Source organism: Macaca fascicularis, chromosome 5 (assembly GCF_037993035.2).
Source record: "Macaca fascicularis isolate 582-1 chromosome 5, T2T-MFA8v1.1".
Classification (NCBI taxonomy): Eukaryota; Metazoa; Chordata; class Mammalia; order Primates; family Cercopithecidae; genus Macaca; species Macaca fascicularis.
Genome location: NC_088379.1, coordinates 3,913,424 through 3,926,341, shown reverse-complemented (window position 1 = coordinate 3,926,341; position 12,918 = coordinate 3,913,424). Strand labels below are relative to the sequence as shown.

The window sequence follows — 12,918 nt, the reverse complement described above, 5'->3', positions numbered from 1 at the left end:
TCCTCACTCCTCACCTCCTCACCTCCTCACTCCTCACCTCCTCACATCCTCACCTCCTCACTCCTCACCTCCTCACTCTTCACTCCTCACCTCCTCACTCCTCACCTCCTCACTCCTCACTTCCTCACCTTCCTCAGCCTCCTCTCCTCCTCACCCTCAGCTGCTATTTTCTGCAGAGCCTGGGCTTCACTCTGCTGCTCCTAGCTTGCCTTTTCTTAGTCAATAGTGAACCACAGGCCAGCTGCAGCATCCTCATATTGTGATGTAACTTGGGGAAGGGCTGGACACAGAGCTTGTACCATGTCTTCTATCACTGAGAGTAAAACAGAGCTGTGGGGGTCTCGGCTTCCCCCACTGCACAGCAGCTCCCAAGCTGCAGGGAGAGTGGGAGTGCACGGGCACCAAACTGCACCTCTCAGGGGTGTTGCAGCGGATTTTTTAATAAATGTTTTCCACTTCTTTATTCTAGGTCCCAGAAGAACTGGCCCCTCACCCTCCATCTCTGGCTCTGTCTGCTCCCCCTACTCCCCAGGCCTTGCTGTCAGCACCTGCAGCAGAGCTGTCCCTGCTGTGGTCCGGGGAAAGTTCCAGCTGGGCCCTCCGTTGCACATCCATCCCTGGGTTGGGCATCCAGGGCATCAAATCTACAAGAAATGCATCCATTTCATCTCCAAGTCAGCTCTGTGCACACCAAGCTGTGTACAGGACAGGCCACCTTAGAAAGTCAGGGTACCCACGCAGCCTTCCACAGAGCCCCACCTACATGGCTGCTTTAGGTTCTCATCATCCTGTGCTCACCAGGAAGGCTGGCAGATCCACACCGGAAACCATGGGCCGGGGAGAAGTGGGCCGGGGAGAAGTAGGGCCTTGGTGCTAGAGAGATCTGCCCAAGCATCCTTCTGCAAGCCCTGTGACAGAGGAGTGAGCAGCCTCAGGGCGAGACAGGTGCTCGGGAAAGAGCCGGACGCGTGCAGAACCTGGAGAGAGCCAGAGGAGGGATCGGCCACAGAGAAACCCATCACCTGCCAGCGCTGACGTGGATGTTGGGACAAGGTCAACCCCCAGCCCGGGGCTCCTCCCGCTGCCCTCAGCCTGGCCTGCTGTGCACCGTTCGCCTGGGCAGGGCTACAGATGTGCCCTGCGTGCTTGTGCAGAGGCGCTCCCTGGAGCCACCTCACCAGCCCTGGCTCCCAGTGCTCACTGGGTCCCCACTGCAGCAATGGAGCAGCGAGGAGACCAGTTTGGGGCCATCTAGACCCACCCCACCCTGCAGCATCTCAGTTGCTGAATTGGGCACGTTCTGCAAACTCTATGAGCCTCAGTTTCCTCGCCTGTACAATGGGGATAGCAGGATTCCTGGGGACAGCCCAAGGCACAGCTGTCCTTCAGTAAATGCTGGTAAACCGTGTAAAATAGAGCTGGGAAAGATTAAAAAAACAGAGCCAGCATCCAGAGCAGGGCCTGCCCATCGTTGGTGTTTATGTCACCGTAGCAACCAGGCAGCTGACTTGCTCCGGGGGCAGGCCCCCATCGAATGACCTCCCAGGATGAAGTGCAGATCCCACCCCTTGGTCCCCAGAACTCCTCACCTCGCAGCCCACTCCTCGCACCAGGTCCTCTTCCCTGCAGGTTCCTGCTGGTGGCCCAGCCCTCCAGATTCCTCACTCCCACGCCTCGGCCCGAGAATCCTTCTGGAAACACAAGGTGAGCACCTGTGACATGCAGATTCCGCAGCGTCTTTTCCACATCAGCCCCATGCCCGATGCTGTTGTTTGCCTCTCTACAGGTGGGAAATGGAGACCCAGAGTGGTCAGGAGGCAGCTCCAGGGAGGCGGAACTCCAGGCCACACTTGTGCCTGTCTGTCTCCAAAACCCAGGTGGCCTTTCCAGGGGGAGGGTGCCCGAGTGTCCCTGAGGCCCAGCAGGTGACTGTGTCAGAAGATCTGAGCAGCCCTGGCCCTGGTGTAAAGAAAGCCATTTGATGACAGGGACTCTGTCATCAGAACCTAAGGGGTAGATTGTTGGCAGAGGCAGGGGCAGGCACAGCGCACAAAGGTGGCCCAGAGGCACCTGACACTTAGGAGCGTAGATGCTAACTCTGCTGGGGGCTTTGTCCCTGAGTGAAAGTCACTAAGCCATTGTCGTGTCCTAAAGCATACATCTCAGAATCTCGGGGTTTGGAGAAGACTTTGGGGACCTCAGTCCCTGCCCTCCCATGCTTCCTCCCCAGCTGGAGTCCCACCTCCGCACCTCCCCACCTCCCCCATTGTCCTCGGAGTCTTTGGCTGGCCTCTCTCAGCCCCCTGGGAAGCTCACAACATTTGCAGCCCCATATCCCAGAACAAGCAGCTGGGCCTGTCCCTGGGGCAGTGGGACCTATGCTGGCTCCACAGCTACAGGACAAGGTCTGGGTTTCCAGGTGTCCGCCTTTCTCTGAAGAATATATACCCATCATGGTAAAACCATAAAATCCTCACCATATGACAACTCTGATGGCAGCTGTGGGCCACCGAGCCCTTTCTCGATTCCCTGTGCCCACAGTTGGTCCAGAGCATCACACCTAATCCTTCCCATAGTGTGTGCTGTTAGTACGAGCCCCATGTCGTGGATAAGAGGCACAGAGGCAGAGTGCTGGTGGCCTGTGCCCTGGTCGCAGCCCGGGGTTCCCTGGTCATCCTGATGCCAAAGCTTACCACCTTCCCCGTGCTGTCCCCTCTCAGAAAGCCGCCTGCAATGAGCTTGTGTGTGTTGTGGGGGGCGGCGCACATGTGCCTGGGAGACGTGCCTGTGTCACTGTGGAGGACATCGGGACCCAGCCCCTCCTGCAGGAGGCAGCCTGGGGCTTCTGGCTCATCTCTATTCTGGCAGGCAGGAGCCAGCCCTTGTCAAGGCTATCTTGGCTGCTAGAGCTGGGCTTCAGGTGTGAGCCTGTGCCTGGGACATGGGCGAATCCACAGCACAGCCAGTGCATGCCGGGCCTGAGAGCCTCCTGTGTGATGCAAGTCCTTACCAGCTCTGAGAGTGGCGCGGCTCTCGGGAGGGGTCACCTCCGCCTTAGGCTCAGTTCAGCCAGACAGGTTAGCCTCTTACACTGCACACAGTAGGTGCTCAACAGGGAGTTTTTGGTTAATAAATTAATGATGGAAGGAGGAAGAGAAAGGAAGACAGGGAGGAAGGAAGGGAGGGAGGGAAAGAGGGAGGGAGAAAAAGAGGAATGGAGGGAGGGAGGGAGAAAGAAGGGAGGGAGGAAGGGAGGGAGGAAGGGAAGGAGGAAGGGAGGGAGGAAGTAAGGAAGGGAGGGAGGGAGAGAGGGAAGGAGAAAGGAAGGAAGGAAGGGAGGGAGAGAGGGAGAGAGGAAGGAAGAGAGGGAGGGAAGGGGAAAGAGGGGAGGGAGGGAGGGAGGGAGAAAGGGAGGAAATGCTCTTTGTCCCAGCAGCCTTCTCTGAGCAAGGCCCTGGAAGACACAGGTCTCTGCTCTGTGGCTCTGGGCATGGCTGGGTCCATGGAGGTCCACAAGGGCTCAAGCAGGGTGTCCTGGAACCACAAGAGCAGGAAGGGGGCTGTGACCAGGGCAGAGGCCCCTTGGACAGTGACCCTGAGGCAGCTCTCCAGGGACACAGGGTCAGGACAGGGGTCAGGATGAAGGAGGCAGTGCAGACAGGAAAGCTGGCCTGGACCCAGCCCCCTGCACATCAGTGCAGCTGCAACCCCCAGCCTCCACCTCCCCACAGCCCTCCTGTGCCGCAGGCTCCGAGATCACAGCCTTCTCCAGGTCCATGTGAGAGGGCCCTAGTACTGGGGAAAAGAGCGGCAGCAGCGTTACATGTGCAATTGGCAAAATTATGAAAATTTTTGATATTTATAAAAAGACCATTTTTTTCCCAATCCTGTCTCTATGAAAAGCCACGGGTCCCTTTTTCCTGTGCCTAGAGTCTCCTCTGCAATGGAAGATGGCAAGGATCCTTGGAGGGCCACCAACTCCATATCCTAGGGAGGAAATATCCAGAAACACCTAGAACACCCTGTTTTGCCAGAAAGCAAGGATGCTTTCCAGTCACCAGGGGTTGTTCCAGAAGGACAAAGCATCCTGCTTGAAGGCTCTCCCTCCTGCCAAGTTATAATAATCTGAGCACAAAAACAATAATAATTACAACACTGATTAATTAAATCAGTTGAGTTTCAGAAGAGCTCTGGGTCCATAAGGCTCCTCACAGGAGGGAAGTTAACACACAGGGTGCCACCCCTCATGGTGCGGGCTGCAGACTTCCTCCCTAGGGAGGGAACCAGGCCAGGGCTGCCCTGCCGGACCCACCCCAGGCCCAGCCGGAAAGGTGCTCCAAGAGGCTGTTCCGGCCTCTGCCACATCCAGGCTTGGATGGGGCTGGAGATACTGGCCTTGCATCCTTCTCACTCCTCTCCACTCCATGTAGGCTGGACCTGCACCTGCCAGGTGGCCATGGCCTCATTGTGGGAGCAACATGGGGAGACCTAGGTCCCTGAGTGGCCATGACCATTGACCTAGAACAGTAAGCTCAGGACTGTTATGTGGGAGCAGCAATCGTCCAGCTCCTTCAAACTGCTGCCTCCAAGGGTCTCGTCATTCCATTATGGATACAGCCTCGGGAAATGGTGACGGCAAAGGGGCTCATACCACATGGCCCATTTTTATTAATTTTAATAAACAGGAAATTGAATACACATGGGTCGTTCATTTGTTGAACCAAGCTTCTATCTGCTTATAAAGATTGGATATACGTTTGCTTTTCTGTCTAAGAGGAGAAGAGTGTTTGTTTGCAGGAAACTGAGACAGCAGTGTCTGTGTTAAGAGTAGGAAGGCAGGGCCTGCTCCAAAACCTGCTCCCACATCCCAGGGTGGCCCACCCGAGCCCACATCCCGAAAGGCAGAGCTTGTTCTCAGGTTCCGTCTTTCAGCACCCAAGACAGGACACCTGCCAGTGCTAATGACCAGTCCACATATAACAGTCTGGGCCAGGGAACCCCAGGGAGGAGAACCACAAGGAACTGCCACAGACTGAAGGTTTGCATCCCCCGCAGATCCCCTGTGGGATGGTGTATTGATCTGTTATCACACTGCCAATGAAGACATACCTGAGACTGGGTAAGTTATTTAAAAAAAAAAAAAGGTTTAATTGACTCATACTTCCACATGGCTGGGGAGGCCTCAGGAAACTTACAATCATGGCAGAAGGGGAAGCAGACATGTCCTTCTTCACATGACAGCAGCAAGGAGAAGTGTGGAGCAAAAGAGGGGACAGCCCCTTATAAAACCATCAGATCTCCTGAGAGCTCAGTCACTACCACGAGAACAGCAGCATGGAGGTAACTGCCCCCATGAGTCAGTTACCTCCCACCGGGTCTCTCCCACAACACATGGGGATTATGGGAACTATAATTCAAGATGAGATTTAGGTGGGGACACAGCCAAACCATATCACATGTATTGAGAGGTGAGGACTTTGGGAGGTGATTAGGGTCAGATGAGGTCCTGAGGGTGGGACCCCACAGTGGTCCCTTATGAGAAGAGACTCCAGGGAGATGGCCTGTCTCCACCATGTGAGGACACAGCAAGAAGATGCCATCTGAAAATCAAGAAGGGAGCCCTTAGCAGACACCAAATCTGCCAGCCCCTTGCTCTTGGACTTCCCAGCCTCCGGAACTGTGAGAAATAAAGAGCTCTTATTTAAGGTCCCTGTCTGTGGTATTCTTACAGCAGCCCAAATTGACTCAGACAGACACACATCCTAAAGAAAACACCAGGGTGCAAAACATTGAAAGATGGGAGCCCAAAGAGTCTATCAGCAGAAACCATGAACTTGAACAATGAAAGGAAGCTCAGCTGCACAGGGGCTGCAGGTCTGGGAGACACTCCAGGTCCATGTCATGTTCGCCAGACTCCATGGACACCCTGCAGGACCAGAGGAGGTGTCAGTGAAGGCAGGTGTTACTGTAACACCAAAATGTCATCCAGGAGTGGTGGCTCTGGGAGACAGGAGGACAGGGAGGCAGAGGGGGAGGTGGGCAGGAGAAGGGGAAGGAGGTAACAAAACTGATACGACAATGAAATGAATACTAACAGGCCACTATGTCACCGGATTTTTAGTCCTGAAATCCAAACCGCGTGTTCTGCTTTTTGAAGTGTTGAAAGCCATAAGGAGATAGATAGATTACTTCCATGATTTTAATTGAAGGTTTAGAAGAGTTTGATTATAATCAATGTTTAAATATCTGGGGAAATGTAATCTGCTGAATTCCTGTTTTGATGTATTAGTCATGTAAGCCCTGTGTAAATATTTAGAGGAATGTTGGCTGTTTGATGTCTTCAAGGAGTATTCGTCATTTATAGATTCAGAGAAGTGAGGCAGAGGAAAGGCCCCTCCTGGACGCCCAGGTCCCTTGGCTTGAAGATTCCCCAACTGCGTGAACCCACACCACCCACACCACCCACCCCATCCCGCTGTTCTCCCGCTTGCAGCACCCCCAGAAAGCTCTTCCTTGACACTGGCCCCCACTCAGCCAGGTGGAGACCCTGCCGGAGCCTTGACGCCTGGACTCACCCTCACTGCCTCCAGCTCCCCACGTGGGGCTGGGCTCCTTGAGGGCAGTGACAGTGCTGGGCACTGAAGCCCCACAGTGAAAACGAAGGTGTGAGTGGATGAATGAGTGATTGATGGAACAGTAGAAGGAGGACTTCCTAAAGCAAAGAAGTAGCCTGGCGATGCCCCCAAGCTGGTCTACACCTTCCACACCATCCCCATCAGAATCCCAGCTGACTTTGTTGTAGAGTCAGCTGGGGACGGAGTGATTCTAGAACACATGTGGAAATGCACGGGCCCAGAAGAGCCAAGGGAATCTTGAGAAAGAGGAACTAAGCAGGACTCCAGCTTCCAAGCCGAGCACACAGCAACAGCAGCAAGGCGGCATGGAGTGGCGCAGGGAGAGACAGCCAGACCAGTGCAGCAGACCTGAGGGCCACAAACGGGCCCATTGTCTCTGTCCACTGACTTTCAACATGGTTGCCAAGGCCGGTCTGATGGGGAAAGAATCATCTCTTCCAGGAGGAGCCTGGACCAGGGTGCGTGGCTCGGCGGCTCACCAGAGACCTAACAAACATCAACCCAGACCAGTTCTATAGCCGCCCAGTGAGCCCCTGCCCTGGGCCGGGCACCGGAGGTAGAGGGTGGAACCAGACACCCCCCAGGAGGCCCCAGTCTAGCCTAGGGGCATCACTGGAATAGAGTGAAGCAATCCCAGCTGGTTTGAACAGCAGAGAGGGCACATCCGAGACACGCAGGAGGAAGGGGAGGCAGTGATATTCTCTGCAGGGGCACAGGAGCAGTGGGGGCTCCCCAGGCCTGCCGCTCCCTGGACGGGGCCCCTGCCACAGCAGACATGGAGGCAGGGATGGTCCAAGGATCCTGCTCACCGGAGCCCCCTGCCCATGAGAGTGGGAAATTGTTGGAGATGTGGGCTGGGCCAGTCCCTGCACACTCCGGACACACTGCCAAGGTGCTGGACCTCAGGTGGGCAGCGAGGAGCCTTTGGAAGGTGAGTAAGGGGGCCAGGGCTGTGCGTTCAAAGGTGGCCTGAGACATACAGCATGAGGAGGGGAAGTCCTGCCTGCCGCAAGCCCTCCTCACCTCCTCGCCTCTGCTTTCCTGCCCCCGCCTGCAAGAGCGCACCAGGGTCCTGGCCTCCCTGGACTTCACAGGGGATGCACAGCCTGGCAGTAACAGGCCCAGGCTCCGAAGAAGGCCGCCAGGCTGGGGCACAATAATGTCGCTTAATAAATGTGTGATGGGGCAAGCTTCTTCCTTGCCCGCTGTGGGGTCACAGCAGCCTCTGTCTTACAGGCTGACAGTGCCTGGTTGAAACTAAACACTCAATAAATGTCAATCATTTTCCTTACATAAAATCTGCGCTTTGAAGAGGCTGCTGAATAATTGGAAACTTTGGTTCCTGCTTCAGCTAAATTTGAATACTTAGATGGAAAACCAGGCCTTTTATTTTTACTGGGGAAGGGATTTAACTCAGTCTTTTGGAAGTACTTAAGAAAGCAGAGAATGTCTCTTTTCTCAGAGAATATTGTACCCTGAATCAAAACAGAGTGGCAAATTATCTTAATGGTTGTTATATAAAGTGATGCTTAGTCATTTTCTTAAATTATTTGTCTGAAATGGGGAATTTCTTTAAATCACATATAAGACTGAAACCAACTAAAATTCATTTTTCATTCCAACAAAATCAACAGTAAGTGTCCCGCAGCTGAGAGTCTTAAAATCACAGTAATTACAAGGACAATATTAATCACAGCACACGCGGCCCCACCCGCATGTCAATGCCCTCACCAACTGTCACGCTCAAGGTGTCACCATCTCCAGCAGGCAGGCCAGCTGTGGCAGGGATGGACACACCACATGGCCGGACGCCAGCCACACACTCACACCAGCTCAGCACCCAACCAGAATCTTCCCGAGCCAGCATCCCCGCCGGAGTGGGCCGCCTTCTTGGTTGCCGGCAACTCTGCTTTGAAGATGGAAAGTTTTGCCATGGGCCAGGGCTCTGCAGTTTGGCTTCTGAATTCAGTCCACAGGGACAGACAGGGTTCGCTAAGATGAAGCCACATCTCGATGATGCTATTTCGTGTGAGCTGCCCCAACTGCTGGTGGCGTGGCCCAGCCAGTGTTTGGACCAGCAGCATGAATAGCCCATTTTGGTCCCCACAGCTGTAGCAGCTGCCAGGAAGCTGGGCGATAAAGTGGCCCCCATTTTAAACGGATGGAGTTGCAGTCGGGGGCGGCCACGCAGGCAGCTGCAGAATCAACCGTGGGCCTCCCGGAGCGACGCTGCAGTTTAAGGATTCGAGTTCTTGACTCAGAGCATCTGGGGTCTTCCAAGCCCTGGCGCAGTGCTCTCTCCCTGGCTGCCCTTCACTTGTTCTGCAGGCACCATTCAAAGACCCCCGAGTGCCTCCCAAAGGGGCCTTGTCGAGGGCTCCCACTTGGCCGGGAGGTGCTCCACCCCAGGCCCCCTTATGCCGCTGGGCCTCCCCAAGCCTTGGTCCCTGTGGACCTCAGCCAGCAGTGATTCCTGCTGTGTGAGGTTGCTGTCAGGACAGAGCTGGTGACCCACAGGCGCCAGCCACTCCGCAGGGCCAGTGAGCAGACATGCTCTGCCGTCGGAAGCCACCACGTGCACACAGGCCAGCCACCAGGGCCTCACAGTCCCACCAGGGGTCAGGCAGGAAAGGATGAGGGCGCAGAGTGAGGGCTCCAGTGGACCTCCTGCAAGGCAAAGTGAGGCACAGAGAGAGGCTGAGGTCACCTCCATCTGGGCACCAGGTGAACAGACAATCCCCAAGGAGAAGGAGCCCCAGGGCTGAAGTCTGGAGAAGTCAGTTTTTGTCTGGTAGACTTTGGGGATATGGACATTCCAGGCTAAAAGCTCAATCTAAGCAAGGGCCGGAAGGCTTGAAATCCCCCGAGCCCCGTTTGGGGGCTGCAGCAGACTGTGTGCATGCAAGACTAGCAAGAAACAACTGGTGGGGGTGGGGGTGCAAGGGACAGAACGTGCAAGACTTTGCATGTCAGGTACCGGCTTTGGCCTGCACCCCAAGGGCAATAGGGAGCCATGGAAGAGGTTTGAGTAGGGGAGTGACCAGCCAGAAGGGTGCTTAGGGAGACTGTCCCAGGTGTATCTTCAGGTGCAGGGGCAGGGCAGCCTGGACCATGCCACCTAGAGCAGATAAAGGGGGCACAGATGAAAGCCAAAATAACAAGGCTTCTTAAAGGGCAGGTGATATTATTTTTTAGGTTATTGGAGTCATTATTGTTATCATTAAATAGCTCCCACCTTACAGGGATATTAGAACTTCCTGCTTTTCAAAGGATTTACACATATTTTGGCTCATTTGATTCTTCCAAGAGTCAGTGAGGTCGGGGTGCTTTTCATTAGTGTCATTCCTGTTTTCCATACATGCACGACTTAGCCTCTTACTTGAAGCCAGACACCTGTGTGGGTTGCATTAGAATGGATAGCAGACCCCCAATGCCTTGTCCTGGGACTCAGGGACCACAGACTCTTTAACTACCCATCCGAGGAACTGAATCTTAGCAGCATTTACTTTAGAAGGTTTTAGGTCCAAGTGTCGGAGTGCAGGCTGGAGACCCACGCTGCCCTCAGATCTTCATTGCGGGCTTAGGTTTGGGTCAGACCCAAAAAAGTGCAAATTTAGAGTATGTGTGTGTCATATGTGTGTGTGTGTATTTGTGTGTGAGGGTGTGTGTCGTGTGTGTGTTTGTGTGTGTGTGTGTGTGTGGTGTGTGTGTATGGTATGTGTATGTGCATGTGGTGTATGTGTGTGTGGTGTGTTTGTGTGTGGTGTGTTTTTGTGTGTGTGGTGTGTGTTTGTGGTGTGTGTGTGATGTGTTTGTGTGTGTGTGGTGTGTGTGGGTGAGTGTGTGTGGTGTGTGTTTGTGTGTAGTGTGTGTTCGTGTGTGGTGTGTGTGTGTGGTGTGTGTATTTGTGTGTGTGTTTGTGTGGTGTGTGGTGTATGTGTCTGCATGTGTGTTGTGTGTGTGTGTGGTGTGTTTGTGTGTGTGTGTGTTTGTGTGTGTGTGGTGTGTGTGGGTGAGTGTGTGTATGGCACATGTGTGTTTGTGTGTGGTGTGTGTGTGTTTGTGTGTGGTGGTGTGTGTGTGTTTGTATGTGGTGTGTGTGTTTAAACCGAGCACATGAGATCAACAGAAATCATCAGACGTCAGGAAAGTAAGGTCAAGAAAAACCATCATTTGTAGAAAGGGTTTTCTCCTCCTCTCCTCCCTGACTCTTCCATTCCCCTCCCTTCTCCTTTCTCTCTCACCAGGGAGACTCCTCCTGTCACCTTCAGCTCCTCCCAGCTCCATCATCTCCCTCCCTTTCTCACTCCCTACTTCCCTCCCTTCCTTCCTTCCTGTTATTATTGGTGGCCTGAGAATTCAGGCAGTGCCTTTAAAATTCCCGTTCTCTCTCAGTCAGCTATTGCTGTGTAACAAAGGCTTAAAACATCGACCATTCATTTTGCTCAGGATTCTGAGGATCAGCAATTCAGGCTGGGCTCAGCCGGGAGGTTCTTCACTGGGCCCCTCATGCGTCGGCCTGCAGAGGCAGGTTGAGAGAGTGGTTTTGCTGGTTCCGCTTGAGCTTCCTCATATCTCAGGGACTTCTGCAAGAAAGACAGGTGGCTCAGCTCTGCTCATGCTGCCCTGTCCCCAGCAGGCCAGCCCAGCTTGGCTCAGATGGTGGCAGCAGGTGTCCTGACAAGGACGAACAGCACGCAGGGCTTCTTGAGGCTGAGGTTTGGAGCTGCTGTGTCATTGTCACTTCCAGCCCATTCCACCAGCCAAGGCAAGACACGAGGCCAGCCAGGGTCCAGGGGTGTGGGATTAGACCCCAGCCCTTGATCAGAGGAGCTGCAAAGTCACACGGTGAGTGGTGTGATATCAACAGGAGTGCAGCCGTGAGGACCCTGCCTGCCCATCTCCCAATGTGACTTCCTGTCCTGTGCATTACTAGATGTTGCCATCGTGGGTTGGGGGACCCCTCAAGTCCCCTCCTCCCTGGACCTTTGGGCCCAGGAGCAAATCTGCAGGGCCTGAGCCCCCACCAGCCCAACCTGGGCCATGGAATTCCCTTTGGCCATGATCTCCTTTCCCTGTGGGCCAGAAAGACTTCAGGGAGGAGGCTTGCTGGGGCCAGGCAGGACCTTGAGTGCCACCCCAGGATGGGTGTGGGTTCATCTCCAGGAGGCCTCCTGCCAGCCCCCAGAACATCTCCTGTGTTCTCCCACTCAAGGAGCTCTCAGCAGGCTCCCCTGAGGACACCACAAACGTTTCTGTAAACAGCCTTGCATATGAGTCCTGTACATGCTGGAGCTGCAGGCTGTACTGCGTTTTCCCTGCAGGATGGACTCCCTGATGGTTGTGCAGTCAAATGCATTTTGCTTTATTCTGTCACAGGGCCAGGCAAACAATGGTCATTGGCCAAATCCAGCCCATGGCCTGTTTTTCTAAGTAAAGTTTTATTGGGACCCAGCCACGCCCAGTCATTCATGAATCCTCCACGGCTGCTTTTACTACAACAGCAGAGGTGAGTAGTTGCAATAGACTCACAAAACACACAAAATGGGTCACAAAACCAAAACTATTGATTCTCTGATTCTTTACAGAAAAGATCTGCCAACCCTTGTCCTGTATTACCAGATCCCTGGTGTGATCTTCTAAAACCACTCTGGCCACTCTGTGTTTAAACCCTTCAGAGGTTTAAACCCCGATGGGAGGAAGTCCCCACGCCCTTTCGCGGTGGCTCACACGGTTCTACTCAGAGGCTCTGTGCTCTGCCAGTTTGGCCTCTGACTCTTTCCAAGTTGTTGTCTGCTTGAGAAAAAGAGGCTGCTCAGGGCTCCCTGCACTCATCTACCCAGGGCAGGCCTCTGTAACTTTGCTCCTGGGGTTTTCCAGTTTTCTCTGTTGACAAGACCACCCTGCCCTGAACCTCCACCTCCTCCATCTCCTAGACTCAGCTGCAATTCCAGCAGGACTCAGCTTAGGCCCCACCCTCCCAAGAAGACTTCACTGCTAGATTAGTACCTCCTGTGCTCCTGCAGCTCCAGGGCTGCCCTGCCCTGTCGGAAATCACTCTTAGTCCCTCCCACAATGCGGCAAGCTCCTGGGAGCCAGCATGGGATCTGTCCCATCTCTGTGTGCCAAATGCCTAGCACAGGCTGCAGGCTGTGCATTTGGAAATGCGCACATAGGAAATGGCCCATGGATAGATGGGTGGCGAGGGAGGGAAGGAAGGGATTGAGTGGGTAAAAGGATGCATGGATGGATGGATGGATGAGTGTATGATGGGTGAATGGAT

General features: G+C 54.2%; 1 long non-coding RNA gene across 1 annotated transcript; it reads left to right on the top strand.

Moving 5' to 3' along the window:
- The first annotated feature begins 353 nt into the window (after positions 1-353).
- Positions 354-4,696, top strand: LOC102122900 (uncharacterized). Its single transcript, XR_276885.3, has 3 exons — positions 354-1,053; positions 1,630-1,704; positions 4,431-4,696. It is a non-coding gene; the product is annotated as an uncharacterized lncRNA (long non-coding RNA).
- Positions 4,697-12,918: the final 8,222 nt, after the last annotated feature.